The sequence below is a fragment of the Lissotriton vulgaris genome, chromosome 7 (genome assembly GCF_964263255.1).
Source record: "Lissotriton vulgaris chromosome 7, aLisVul1.2, whole genome shotgun sequence".
Taxonomy (NCBI): domain Eukaryota; kingdom Metazoa; phylum Chordata; class Amphibia; order Caudata; family Salamandridae; genus Lissotriton; species Lissotriton vulgaris.
In genome coordinates, this window is record NC_141695.1 from 1,099,896,002 (window position 1) to 1,099,910,807 (window position 14,806).

Genomic DNA, 14,806 nt, shown 5'->3' on the forward strand with positions numbered 1-14,806 from the left:
TCCATTAACACCTATGCTATGTGTTCCCCAACCGTACCCCATGCATACAATCTCAATATGGTGCAAGATTAATTAAGGCAACTGGCAAGGTAGCAAGCCACCCTGTCTGCGCTCCAATCCCCTCCGCCACACAATCAATCTCACTCTCATGCAACCCCTTTCACATCAAAGAAGAAAGAGGAAAAAAAGCAAGTCAAAGGTCAAGGATATGCATGCAATAGAAAAGAGAGAAAATAGGAGTAGAAGAAGAGTGGGGGAATGGCGCACGTCACACATGTCCTCATTACCTCTCCCACCCCATGTGGACTCCAACACCGCCCAGCCCAGGCATACCTTACAGGACTACATCCAATCTTACTCACATATTTAGCATATGATCCCCGCCTGCCACATAAGCTTATAATCCATCCAAGTTTCTGTTGACTGAGTCGCCGTAGATCACGTAGCATCCGTTTGTGGCGTGTCTTCGACCATATCCCCTGTGCTGACGTCTGAGCTGGTTGCAGTCACAACTTCCACCAGCACCCTGGCTTCCTCCCGTTCAATTTGCATTTGCGCTTTGTTCAAGTGTGGCAGGTGTCGCACCTCCGCGTCCTTGGCAGCCCCTTCCATGTCAAGTGATCCATCCTGTCGCACCACAATCTTCTGGGACGAGCGGGTAGATTGTTTAGTAAACTGTAGGTGCCTGTTGGTTTTACAGGATTGTTGCGTGCCACGATTTGTGGGATTGGTATTATTTGAAGACATGGGGCATCCTTCTCCCTGCACCTCCAGCCAGTTCCACACCCCCTCAGGGGCAGTAAAGAAGTGCGAACGGCCCTTATGTATCACTTTTAGCTTGGCTGAGTACAGCAGCATATAATGCAGCTGCATGGCCCTCAGTTTTTGCTTCACGCTCGTGAATGACATCCTCTGCAGTTGTACCAGCTTTGTATAGTCAGGGCAAATGCGTATAGTGTGATTCTCAAAGTGGGGGTCTCCCACCTGCCTGATTTCTCTAAGGATGCAATCACAGTCACTATAGTTCAATATCTTTGCTATAAGGGTGCTGGGTGAAGCTCACAGGAGGGGCCAGGATCAAAGCTCTATGTGCCCTTGCAATTATAAATAGCTTGGAAAAGGGGACCTCCGGCAGTGCTTTTCTGATCCAGTTTTCTAGGAACTGTTCCCGGCCCTCCCTTCATTTCCCCCTGGGAAATTGACGAATCGCAGGTTACATCTCCGTGAAAGTCCCTCTGCATCTGCGGCCCTGTGCTCCAAGAGCGCAGTCATTGCTGTAGGATCCGGGAACGCTGGTTTCAGAGTTGATAATTCGGCTTGCATTTCAGCGACTATCAGCGCATAGCTATAGAGCGCTCCTCTACTGCCCGTAGATCTACCCGCAGCCGGCTGAAGTCCAGTGATACTGCCTCTATTTTCACCTGCACAACTGCACTGGAGGCTTCAATTGCAGCGAGGGTGCCTCTGCCATTCTCTGGGGGTCCTGGGGAGCCTCGATCCGTCCTGGATTACCCGGTGCAGTGTACTGGTCAATTTTTGTTTGTTGCGCAACTCTCTGTGGCCTATCCTTCCCCATTTCCCCATCACTCTCTCCGGACGCATCCGCAGTACCTGGTCTTGGGTGGCACGATTTCTACTTCCTCTGAGGGTCACCGGCATCCAGATGTCCTGTTCTCTGCGCAGTTACACCTTGCCAATCCAGTGGTCCTCTACCTTATCTCTTAGGGGTGTGGTCCATGTGAGGGGTTGGGGGTGCCGCCGAGCTCCTTGCCGGAGCCGGTTTTCGGCCGATTTTGTTACAAAAACGGCCCTGTAACAAAAACAGCCCCCAGGGGCCCAAAACCGGCCTCCATCCTTGCGGCGCACCGGGGGATTGCCCGGTGCCCGCAATGGCCAGTCCGGCCCTGCCCACACCCCCAGCTACAAACCATAAATACCTAGTGGGCTGCTGGTGACATGGGGCGCCTTGGTCTCTTCTTACCCGGCCCTGGAGGTCTGTTATCCCCAGCGGGGGACACCGCTTCCTCCTCACGTGGCTTGCGTTGAGCACTTTTTCTTTTCCCCAGCTGCACCCGTCAGCCCTCCCCAGTTGCAGTGCTGTGGGGGTTTGAATGTGGGGCTACCCTTTCAGAAGACCAGGGATCATGTACCTGTGTCAACACCCTCAGGCTATAGAAGTAAAAGAGTAAGCGCACAGCTTTAGGTATTATATTTGAGTGTACAGGTTAACTTCAATTTTCTTGCGTTTGAGGGTGCCGCCCGGGTGACGTCTCTTATCAACGGCGTCAACAATTTGAATTCAAAGTAGTGCTTCTAACGGATCGTTAGAAGCATCCCCCGGCACTCCACTTTAATTTTCTGGGAATTTGCCAGAATTCCTTACAACAGATTAGTAGTGAAAAGATACGAATATTCATCCATATTTACCACCTTATTTTATTCATAAGTTCATTTTTCAGGTGCAAATTATCTTCATTTTTTACTTATTTTTTAAGCATGATCAAATGTTAATCAACGTCCAATCCATTTCGGGCTATTTAGCCCTTCATCGGGGACCAAGAAGCTGAAACAAGGTATATTAACAAAAAGTTGTAAATATAACATAAACGTAATTAAAACCTATCACAATGTCCGAACATTATAGAATTCATGCACACCACTGTGACCCCAAAGTGTGAAAAAGCTGTCATAATCAAAAAACGCCGTTCGGCACTCACATTTCATGTTGTCAGCGCTTTCAAGTAATTTGATGGTAAAATGAATGGTAAGTGACGCTGTAAAAAACAGCCAGTATTAAGTATACGGATAAACATCCTATACGTAACTTTCTGAGCCACATGAACAGTCAGTAAACAAGTTCTTAAAATGTAAACTTACTTAAAAGCTCGCAACAGCGTTTCACAAGTTAGATATTCATCTTGGCGTTACTCGTGAATGATTTTCAAGCAGCCAGCGCTGTTAGCCTATCTATGTATTAGTATGAGCTAGAGAGTGAAACGCGCAATGTTTCAAGTGTTTCTATTGGTCTAAAGTCCGATCATGTGACCAAAATCTGGCCAATGCCAGAATTAGCTTATAGTTTCATCGATTTTGACTGTTTAAAGTATGTCAAGAGAGTTGTATACAAACAAAAATATGTATAAACAAATAGTCTTGAAATAAAACAATTATTTTCAATGAGCAAACTGAAATTCAGTAACATAAATGTCTACTTGCGTGTCATTAGACCAGGAGTCTCCACTAGCCAGGTTCAAGGTAGAAAAAACTGCACGGAGAGCTTGATATACTCTGATAATTTACAGATAACACATACATTCTGTCCGATCATTCAAACCAAATGGTTTGTTAGAATTCAACAAATACATCCAGTTATTTTCACGTTGTAATAGGAAGCGATTGTTGTCGCAGCCTTCTTTTTTCTCTACAGTTTCCAATACCAAAGATTTTAGTTGGGAAATGTTATGATGTTTTTCTGCAAAATGTACCGCTATTGTAGACTTGGTGTTTTTGGTTCTGAGGCTGCCAGCTCTGCGTTCTCTGATGCCTCCGATGTCTGAATGTTCACTGCGTGGAGCTGGTAGTCTCTCGCTCTATAACTAGCCCCATATCTCCTGCATGCCTACTGCACCTCTGCAGTCCACCTCCGTCGATCCAGTGTGCGGAGCCCCCCCCGCCCCGCCTCTTCAGCCAATGCGTAAGTTCGCAGGTATCCACAGGCTGGCCTCCGCAATACAGCCTCCGGCCCCGTGCTTTCAATCTAGGCCGGGGAGCTCCACCCACATCAGGGTCGCAATCAGGCCGCAGGGCTGCGAGGGCGTATGTCAGCCTCTCATCACTGGTGTATTACATGGGCCCCCGCCGCAGCCTCTCGGGCCCCCACAAGACTTTTCCGACCACTAGTTGGGGCGAAAGGGGAGGATATATGCAGATTATTTGTGGGCCGGCACGGAGCTCGAAAGATTGCCTCCACCATGGCTGTCATCTTGGCCACGCCCCCAGTGTCTCTGATGTTTTATGTCCTTTTGCCCAGAGTCCTCCAGTGTCTCTGATCTTTTATGTTCTTGGGCCCATAGTCCTCCATAGGTCTCGGATCTTGTTTTTCCTGGGACTGTGGTCCTCCAGTGTCTCTGATCTTATGTCCTTGGCCCTATAGTCCTCCAGTGTCGCTGATCTTTTATATCATTGGGACCGTAGTCCTCCAGTGTCTCTGATCTTTTATGTCCTTGTGACCATAGTCCTCCAATGTCTCTGATCTTTAATGACCTTGGGACCATAGTGCTCCAGTGTCTCTGATCTTTTAGAGTTCATTTCCCAGCTTCTGTGACCTACAGCCCGATTCATGAAGCTAAATTGCGCTCTCAAAGGGCCAGATTCTGAGAATCTGGCCCTTTGCGAGTGCAATTTTTGCATTTGGGATTCATCATCCCAAATGCAAAAATCGCTATTTGCGAGGAATTGGATTTAAGGAATCTCTATTAGAGATTCCTTAAATGCAATTCATTAACCAATTTGAAATTGCGAATTCGCAATATTTGGTCGCTATTTACCACGAAGTCAGACTTCGTGGTAAATTGCGAAAAAATAGAAAAAAGCACTTTAGTGCATTTTTCTCTGTTGCATGTTACACAGACACATGTCCTCTGGACATGTGTGTGCGCAACACCTGTGTAAATTTGCATTTCATGGGTGCTCCAGGCACCTTTGAAATCGCTATCTTATTGGCGATTAGCTAATTGCTAATCGCAAATAAGGAATACTCCCCATTCATTCCTATGGGCCTTTAGGCCCATAGGAATGAATGGGGAGTTATTCCTTATTTGCGATTAGCAATTTGCTAATCGCAAATAAGGAATGTGTAGGAATCGCAATTTATTTTGCGATTCCTACATGAATCCCGTTTTGCGAGTCTGTAATAGCGATTCCTTATGAATCGCTATTAAAGACTCGCAAAACGGGTCTTTGATGAATCTACCTGTTAATCTTTAAATGCCTGTGTCAGCAACCCACTGCTAATGTGTGGCAGTGTCAGACATCAGGTGGGTGTATCTGTGTCTCTAATTCTCACTGTCATTATTCCTATATCTGTGTTAGATTGTTTATCAGGGTTTATATTTTGTGCATTAAAAATGACGATTGACATGACTTTTCATGATAGATTCTGCTTATATATGCTGAATTAACATTTGACGGAGTTCTAATGATAATGATGTTGTCCATGAAATACCTGGGGTTCAGAATACCACTATATGTCCTCTAAGGATTATATCATAGAACATCGCGGGTATCTCCTCAAAATTAACAAATGAGGCCTGGTTGCAATACATGAAGACTTTTGATATTATCTGTCCCCAGGAAACCTGGAGTCGGGTTGATTTCACTATTGATGGATACTGTTCGTTAAATAAACATGCAAATCCATCCCCAGCTGGCAGGGCTAAGGGAGGCTTAGTGATTTTTATCTCACTTATGTATGACTCAATTAGGACAGAGAGGATAATAGATTCCCAATGGTACCAGCTTATTTTAAATTGTAATTTAATTGATGTAACAATTTTACTAATCAATTAGTATTACAATATTTTTTACCCTAATATTACTGAGATTATTAACACATTAAAAGAGGGGATCGATAAAGTGGCCTCAGATCACCAACCTTTGTGTTTAATCTAGGTGGGGGACTTCAACTGTACTATTTGTCCGTATAGCTCACACAAAGTGTGTGGGGTAGTCGATATTAGAAAACCAACTTGTGTTGCATTTTAAACATACACCACAGGGCGACGCACTGAATATCATCATTTTGGTGAATGATCGTTGTATGATGAATACTGTGGTTAGTAATCCCTCTGTGCAGTTTCCAACCTATCAGGGGGAGGTAGTGCGAGTACAATAGATTTTATACTAATATCCAGTAAACACACATGGTTTGTAGATAGTTTCTCTGTTGAACCACATCCTGCTAGCGATCATAATCCTCTTATCTTATCCATGTATGTTACAGTACAGAAAGCTAGAGGGGATGAATGCCCGATAAAGTACAACCGTAATCAAGGGGTAAAGCTGAAATGGAGCTAGGTAGACTCAAAGATGTTTGAGGAGACCATTTTAAAAGAAAATCAAAGTAATTTTATGATTTGCCTAACCTTTGATTCCCCCTCAGACATGGTAATACAATGTTTTGAATCAATTTGTGCAAATGTTGCCAAAAACTTAAATAGGCCAATTAGGAAGCAGGTTCTAACTGAAATCAGATGGTTCAACGCTGAGTGTTCAAAGGCGCAAATAGATCTTAGGAAAGCCCTGCAAGCGGTCCCTTGGGATATGATCCATGTAAAGTTAGCGAGACAGAATTAAAAAAAAGTAATTAATTCCACGAAAAGCAAATTAAGAAGAACAGCCTTGGAGGACCTAGAGAGAGCCAGCTCCCTTAAGGACTTAAAAAGTTTTTGGGAGGTTACAAACTGTCCGCTCTTCTCTACTGATGCTAGAAGCATGGACTCGACCATCACGAGTGAAGCCTGGGAAGCCCACTTCCTAAAAATGTTCAATCCTCGGGGAATACCAATACACGAACAAAGGGACAAGACAGTTATTAATCTACAATCTGCCAACGAAGTAAGTCTATCCCTTTCCCTAAGTGAGGTCAAAGATGCGATAGCTAATGGAATATCTCTAAAGCGCCAGGACCAGATGGGGTTCCCCTAAATTCACATAAAAACAATCTTCAATTATGGGCACCCCTACTACTTAATGTTTTTAAAGCGGTAATAGTTGGACATATTCCATCATCATGGAAGGAAGCAGTGGTAATTCCAATTTTTTACAAAGGAAACAGGAATGGCCCCACGTGCTTTAGGCCAATTTCCCTAATAGATGCTACTTGTAAAGCCATGGGAGGGTGAGTTTGGCACGAATGGAGTCATGGGCAAATGCCTCGGGATTGATAGCCAATACCCAATATGGTTTTAGAAAGGGGATGGGAACAAATGAACAGTGCCTTAATTTATCCTTGATTATGGGCAAGTACATGAGGGCCAGGGGGGTCTCGATTCACCTGGCCCTTATGGACTTGTCCAGCGCTTTCGACACTGTTAGTAGGGGAAAGTTATGGATGTTGAAGGGGGAAATGGGTTTTGAAGAACCCCTCATCACCCTCCCAAGTAGGTTGAATGAGTCTACTTCCGTAGCGGTTCATTTTGGGTCAGGAGGTGAGAAGACCAGGCCGATTGCCTCTACGGAGGGGGTTCACCAGGGTGTATGTGCTGCATTTGCCATTTTACACGTGCTAAATCACATGTTGACCTCGATTCCATGCAATGCTCTGATCTTCCATTTTGTTGCATCGCACTTCCATTTTGAGCTGCCTTGACCTGGAGTTACACTTCAGCAGTAACATAAACATGTTATTCACGTAAACCAGTACAAGCAGGTGCGAGGCATCTCGTGAGGATGCCTCGTGAGGTTATGTTGTACCTTCAGAGTGTTTTCATGCATTCCATACTTATCGCTAGGACAGAGGGAGGATGGCCGTGCCAGTCTCCAAGGCCGGAGATTGTGAAAGGAATGTCTTTTGCCTCAACACCGCCTAAACAGAATCTGGCCAGGTCTGTCTGGGTGGGTCTGATGCAGAGATGGGGGCCAGCACTTGTGAATAGATGGGCGAGAGCGCCTGCTAGAGGCTTCTCGAACAGGTTGATTTAAGCTATAAAAAGCGGTGTCTGTGGGGTGGAGCTCAGGAACTCAGTCTTGGAGTGGACGCACTCGCGGGATAACTTTGGTGCCCGAAGAGATTACTCCCTGAGCCCCGGTCTGCAGGGTTCCCGACTTGGTGTTCAGTGCTTGGCCCAGGGATGTTGAAGTCTCCGGTGCTGCAAATGAATCTGGTGAGGTGCTTTGTACATTAACTGTTTATATACCTGTATGCACAGTTTCATATTTATGTATATAGTGTGGTGTATTCATTGTGTATTGCCTTTCACTCGGTGCCTAAGACTTTATTAGTTTCAGTGATTTATTGCCTTTGCCTACAATATTAATAAAGCTCATTTTTACCTCCAGTGGAGTGTTGGAGTTTCTCTCTGAGTAAGTGGTGTGCGTAAGTTCAGATTACGCAAGTGGGCAAAGCAATACATTTTGGCGTAGTCGGCAGGATTCGTAAATTACGCGGGGAGAAACATGTTTAACCCCTTCACTGCGGCGGCTATTCCGCCGCAGTGCTAAGGGGGTGGGGCGGCCGCGCGGCGGCCGCATGCCGGTGACGGAACCGTTCTGTCACCAGCGTCGGTGGCGCTGTGCTTATGACGGAGCGGTTCCGTCATGGCCCGCCCCGCTGAATGGAACGGTCAGCGCAGGCGAGGAATTCGCACCGCGCAGGCACTCTGAGCGGGCAATGACGGAACCGCTCCGTCATCAGCACAGCGCCACCGCAGCTGATGACGGAGCGGTTCCGTCATCAGCAGGCAACGGGTTAAAAAGGCAAAAAGTGGCTTTAGTTTTTTGGCACTGAGTGAAATCCCTTTAGCCCCCATGTAAATTCCTGGATGGGAGGCGACGCCGTACTCCGCGCTGGCGCGTGAGTATGCTAAAAGCTCAGGTTTAAGTGAGAGCTGGTTTGACTGTCTGGGCGAAGCAACGCCAGAAGATGTTTTACATTGTTTACAGAAGGTTCCGGTGGAGAAAGGAAAGGAATTATACACAGTGGGGCGCAGAGGTTGGGCTCTCTTACATGCCTACCGTCAAGTTTTTGACAAATGTTTAACTCTGAAGCGAGAACAGTTGAGCTTAGAAAAACAACTTATTGAAGCCAAGAATCTTTCTACGATGCTTTCCTCTCAGAATAAGTTATTACAGGATAAGTTAGAAACATATCAGAAGATAGCAGAGCGGGCTGCAGTCCGTGTTGCTGAATACAGATATAAGAAGAGGAGAGGCTGAGTGAGTAAACGGAAGGTTCATTTAGCGATTGCCAAAGCAGGCTTAGATTTCGACCCATCAACTTGGGACTCCAACATCTGGGAATCATCAGAATTCTCCTCAGAAGGAGAGCTGCCCTTGCAAGAGGAGGGAAAAGACGAGCAAGGAAAAAATGCTAAGAGAGTGGAAGCACAGCCCATTCTAAGACATAAACTTCAGATTACTCCAGGGAACCCGGATGGAGTCATGTTAAATAGTTTGGAGGATTTTACACAGCAAGAGATAAGTGATCTTTTAGCGAGGTTTAGACAGAAGCCTGGTGAGACGCTATTAGCTTGGATGGTGCGCCTTTATGATTACGGCGCTTCTGGGGTCATGTTAGATGAGGGGGATGCTGCCAAATTTTGTACTCTCAGTACTGATCCCACTGTGCAGGGATACTTTCGGACTTTTCAGGGTGATGATCAAACAACTCTGTTGCAGTTAGCTGCCCGGGGGTGTGGCCATAGGTACCCCACAGATTCAGATTGGCCTGGGAATGAAAAACCATGGTTCACCCTAAGAGATGCATCAAAAAGAATTAAGGAGGAGGGGATGTAGTTAGCTGTTCTGGTAGGTGTGACGCATATTTGATGTGTCAGTTGATGACTGTGTTAATGCGAAACAAAATCATTCGGTTGGCGCCCCCTGCATACAAAGCAGTGATAATGACTTTGTTAATTAATCAAACTGGCAATACCATAGGGGAAGTAGTCGAGGCAGTCCGTGAGCTGGCAGAGCTTGGGGAATGGGCCAAGCCAGACAGAGCTTCACGCTCAGAGTCCCGTACTGATAACAACCGAGTGACCAGACGTGATATGTTTTTGGCGCCGTTGAAGGATGGGGTGTCAAGAAGTGAGATTGATGGTATTGAGACCAAAAGCATGTGGGAGATGTACCGTAAGCGAGGACTGGATAGGAAGGAGGGGAGTAGGCATGTGAATAGAAAAGATAACAAGAAAGTAAGTCGCAGGGAATCAGAGCCTGAGGAGAAGCCTGAAAAAGCAGGTCAAGAGAGAGAGAGAGAGAGGGAATCTCAGGGGAGAGTGACAAAAGAGAAAGGTTGGGTCAGAGAATACACAGATTCAGATGGGAACCGGGATGAGGAGGAGTTTTTCCCTGAGGGTTACCCAACATTGTATTCAGATCTGCGCCGGGATCTGCGCCGGGCAGATGCAGAGCTGCGCAGGCAAAAATTAGATTAGGAAATTGGCCAAGCTCCGGTACAGGGATGGGCTCGCAAGGATAATAGACCACATGTGAGGGTTGAGATCTATTGGAAAAATAGAAATGTTCAGGAGGTACGGGCGTTGGTAGACACTGGAGCGGAGGCCACATTGATACATGGCAATCCACAGAGATTTAGAGGACAAGTTTTTACTATCACAGGTTTGGGAGGACAGGAAACACCAGCAGTGCAAACAGTAATTCAAATGAAAATTGGCAGACTTCCCAAGAGAGCATACACTGTTTTGATTGTGCCTATTCCTGAGTACATTATTGGCATTGACATTCTGAAAGGTATGACCCTATACTTAGATGACGGATGCTATCAGTTTGGGTCAAAGCAGTACTTATCAGTGGCTGCTGTGAGGGTGGGGCGCTTGAAGATTCCACCAGTGAAAGTGCACCAAGCAACAAAAGTGGTGCACATAAAGCAGTACAGGATCCCAGGGGGACATGATGAGATTACCGCAACCATTCGGGACTTGGTGGAGGCGGGGGTGGTGAGACCAATTACCACGGCGTGGAATAATCCTGTGTGGCCCTTGCGCAAACCTGACGGAAGCTGGCGCATTTCAGTTGATTACCGCAAGCTTAATAAGCATCCGCCCCTGTTGACAGCCGCGGTCCCAGACACTGTCACTTTGATTGAGAAAATTCAGAAACACAATGGGACATGGTATGCGGCACTTGATATTGCCAATGCTTTTTTCACAATTCCAATTGCCCTTGAGTGCCAGGAACAATTTGCGTTCTCCTGGGGTGGTAGGCAGTACTCGTTTCAATCTCTTCCTATGGGGTATTTACATAGTCCCACAATCTGTCACCGGCTGGTGGCAGAGCATTTGGACGCGGTGTCAGTCATTTCTGGAGTTCAACTTTGTCATTACATTGATGATGTGTTGATTCAAGGAGAGACCCAAGAACAGGTGCAGGCTCAACTAGACAGAGTGGTAGAGCACTTGCAAAGCAAAGGGTGGGTGATTAACCCCTAGAAGGTGCAGGGACCCTCTCAGAGTGTGAAGTTTTTAGGCATTCAGTGGCATCAGGGACACAGGGAAGTGCTGCCACAAGTTAGGCAACAGATCAAATAGTTTGCAGTGCCAAAAAAATAGGAAGGAAGCGCAGCGTTTCATTGGATTGTTTGGTTTTTGAAGGCAGCACATTCCCCATTTGAGTCAGATTTTGGACCCTCTGTACAAGGTTACGCGGAAGAAGCATGAGTTTGAGTGGGGGGAGGCACAGCAAAAGGCATTTGAGTCAGCGAAAGAGGCTATACAGCGTGCCTTGGATTTATGGCCCATACGAGAGGGAAGCATTGATTTAAATGTAACTGTCAAGGATCAATATGCAACCTGGAGCCTGTGGCAAAAGCAGGGGAGACAGAAAGTGCCCCTAGGGTTTTGGACAAAGAAATTACCTGATGCTGGAGAGCGGTATACTCCTTTTGAGAAGCAGTTGTTGGCATGTTATTGGGCTCTGGTGGATACTGAGCAGTTGACCCTAGGGCACAATGTGTTTTTGAGACCTGAGATACCTATCATGCAATGGGTGATGAGCTCACCCAAGACACACAGGATTGGGCATGCACAGGAGGCTAGCGTCATAAAATGGAAGTGGTACATACAAGACAGGGCACGAGTTGGTCCCAAGGGGACCGCAGTGCTGCATGAGCAAGTGGTGCAGACTCCCATAGCAGATGCAGAAATGTTGCAAGATATACCTAAAGTGCAAGAGTCCCCGGTGAAATGGGGTGGGCCTTTTTCAGAGTTGTCCGCGGAGGACAAAAAGCATGTGTGGCTCAGCCAGATATGTGGGGACCAAGAGACATTGGAAGGCAGTGTCATATAATCCAGTGACCAAAAAGTTGTTGTCAACTACTGGAGAGGGAAGAAGTAGTCAGTTTGCAGAATTGTATGCGGTTTACCAGGCATTAAAGCAAGAGCTCCCTGGTACATGTCACATTTACACTGATTCATGGTCTACGGCCAATGGGTTAGCCACCTGGCATGCTCACAATTGGATGTTTCACAACAGGGCGGTCTGGGGAAAGGAGTTATGGCAGGAAATTTGGGAACTGTTGTCCCAGAGTACAGTTACAGTGTATCATGCTGATGCTCATTGCCCGACTGACTCACTAGAGCGTTGGTGCAATTCCTTTGCAGACCAAGAAGCGAAGATTCATGAAGCTGAGGTGGAGATGCAGGATTCTGACTTGGTGGGCATGGCTAAATGGGCACACCAGAAAAGTGGACATTTGGGCGAGCGAGCCACTAGTAGGTGGGCTGAAAGTAGAGGGATGTATATTCCCCTAGATTTAATTAAGACTGCAATCATTCACTGTCCTGTTTGTCAGCATACTCAGCACAGACCAGTCCCACAGGTAGTGAGAGGCCAGTTAGGCAGAGGTAAGTTACCAGGGCAGATATGGCAAATTGATTTCATCGGGCCGATGCCAATGAGCGGAGGATGTCAATATGCCTGCACGTTGGTGGATACCTATTCTGGTTATCTCATTGCCTTTCCATGCAAGAGAGCAACCCAGTCTAACACTCTGAAAACATTGAATTTGTTGATCTTATACTACGGAAATCCATTGCAGGTCCAAAGTGACAACGGGTCACACTTTAAGGGAAAGATGGTGCAAGATTTTTGTGTACAGCATAACATTGAGTGGATCTATCACATACCCTATTACCCACAGGCAGCAGGTTTGATTGAGAGAATGAATGGTTTGCTGAAAGAGCAGTTGAGAAAGTTGTCTGATGGGTCATTGAAGGGGTGGAGGGATCACTTGTCTGAGGCATTGCAGATTTTAAACAACCGACCCCTTGCTGATGCAGAGACTCCTGTGATGCGCATGTTAACCCCAGCTTTGCAGATTAAGCCCCATGTGGCCACAAACACAATTCTGTATTGGGAGACACCTCCCGGAGCTTTAGCTCCATATTGTGCCACACCAGAAGCTGCCGGTCTTGATTTACATGCTTTGAAACTCCATCAATTGCAACCACGAGACATTACCTTGATTGAGACAGGAATTGGAGTTCAAATTCCCCCAGAGCATTTCGGGCTAATCGCCCCTCGATCTGGGCTTGCCCTTAAAGGCATCCAGGTTTTGGGAGGGGTGGTCGATGCCGATTATCAGGGGGAGATCAAAGTTATCCTATTGAACAGTGGAAACAATGATCTGATTGTACAACCTGGTGACCGTGTGGCCCAAATGGTCATCATGCCGGTGTGTGGAGGAAATGCCATGAAGGGGACGGCCCCAGCCCTTCTAACTGTGCGAGGAAAGGGCGGGTTCGGATCTACTGACAAGAACCCAGGGGCAAAATTGTGGGTGGAGTCCCCAAACAAACCTCCTGAACCTGCAGAATTGATCGCTAAGGGCAGGGATAACATCCTAGTCATCATGAAACCCGGACAGGAAAAGTGGGAAAATGTACCAGCTGAAAAATGTTATTTGCAAGAGTGATTATACCAGTCTGTTTTCTCTTTCTAGATCACAGTATGGCTTGCCGCTGCGATGCTTGCGCTGTGTGGTCGGTGTTTGGGTGTGTCCGGAGGGGTCCGGGAGGGCCCGGGGATGCCGAAGGGGATCAACGCCCGAGTCGGATGACAGCATTGTTGCAGCAACCGGATAACATCTGGACCTACTTGGCCGGGAATGTGCTGAGCACTTCCCACTTCTGTATGAGAAATCTTCAGAGTACAGCTGATATGATATCAACGTGTCTTGTTGCCGGACCTACCCCTGCACAGGTGCTTCTGCACATTTTCAACAAAACTAACTTTGATGGGGTAGTGGAGGAAAGTGATGTTCAAACACATCTGAGTCTTTATGAGTACTGTCGCTTTTGCCCAGAGGTTACAGATAGCCTCTGGAGGAACATGACAAGTATTGTTACCTACAATATCTCTACGGGAGACGTGTGCTATCAATTAACTTGTGACCCTACCAAGATTGGCAAGTGTGGCCAATTAAAACTAGAGAAAAGCAAACAATTGACCCCTGATCAACAAACATTAATGTCAGTCACGACATGACAGTTTTTGTAGTAATGTTACCAATTATATGGTTTGTAATCATACAGTATTAGCCGCTAGCCATGTTAACCATGTGAAATTACCTAAAGGATGGTTGTTCTCGTGTGGTAATATTTCATACACTTACATACCAGCTAACATAACTGGAGGACCTTGTGCCTTATCACGATTAAGTCTTATGCTTTTTCCCATGCATTCTGTTACACGTATTCGCTCTTCTAGAGCCGCTATTCAATTACCTGAGGATTGTGACTCCGATATTGATTTGATTTCTAGAACAGAATATACTAGTTTGGCTCTTTCTATTGTAGGAGTGCCAGGACAATTGCTAAGCTTGCCTGTTTAATTGTAAAGAATCTCAATCACACTTTTGCCGCTTTAGCTGAATTATTATTAGATGTTCAAGGAAAAAGAAAAGCTGTTTTGCAAAATAGGGCAGCTGTGGACTATTTGCTGCTAAAACATAACCACGGTTGCGAGGACTTTGATGGGCTATGTTGTTTTAATTTATCTGACCATTCTACGTCTATCCATGCACATATTAATGCTTTGAAAGATTTAGTGAAAGGGGTTACCCAAG

The 14,806-nt window shown here is 46.2% G+C and overlaps 1 pseudogene; it reads left to right on the plus strand.

Moving 5' to 3' along the window:
• Positions 1-13,794: 13,794 nt before the first annotated feature.
• LOC147702973 (uncharacterized) lies at positions 13,795-14,572 on the plus strand (annotated as a pseudogene).
• The last annotated feature ends 234 nt before the right edge of the window (positions 14,573-14,806 follow it).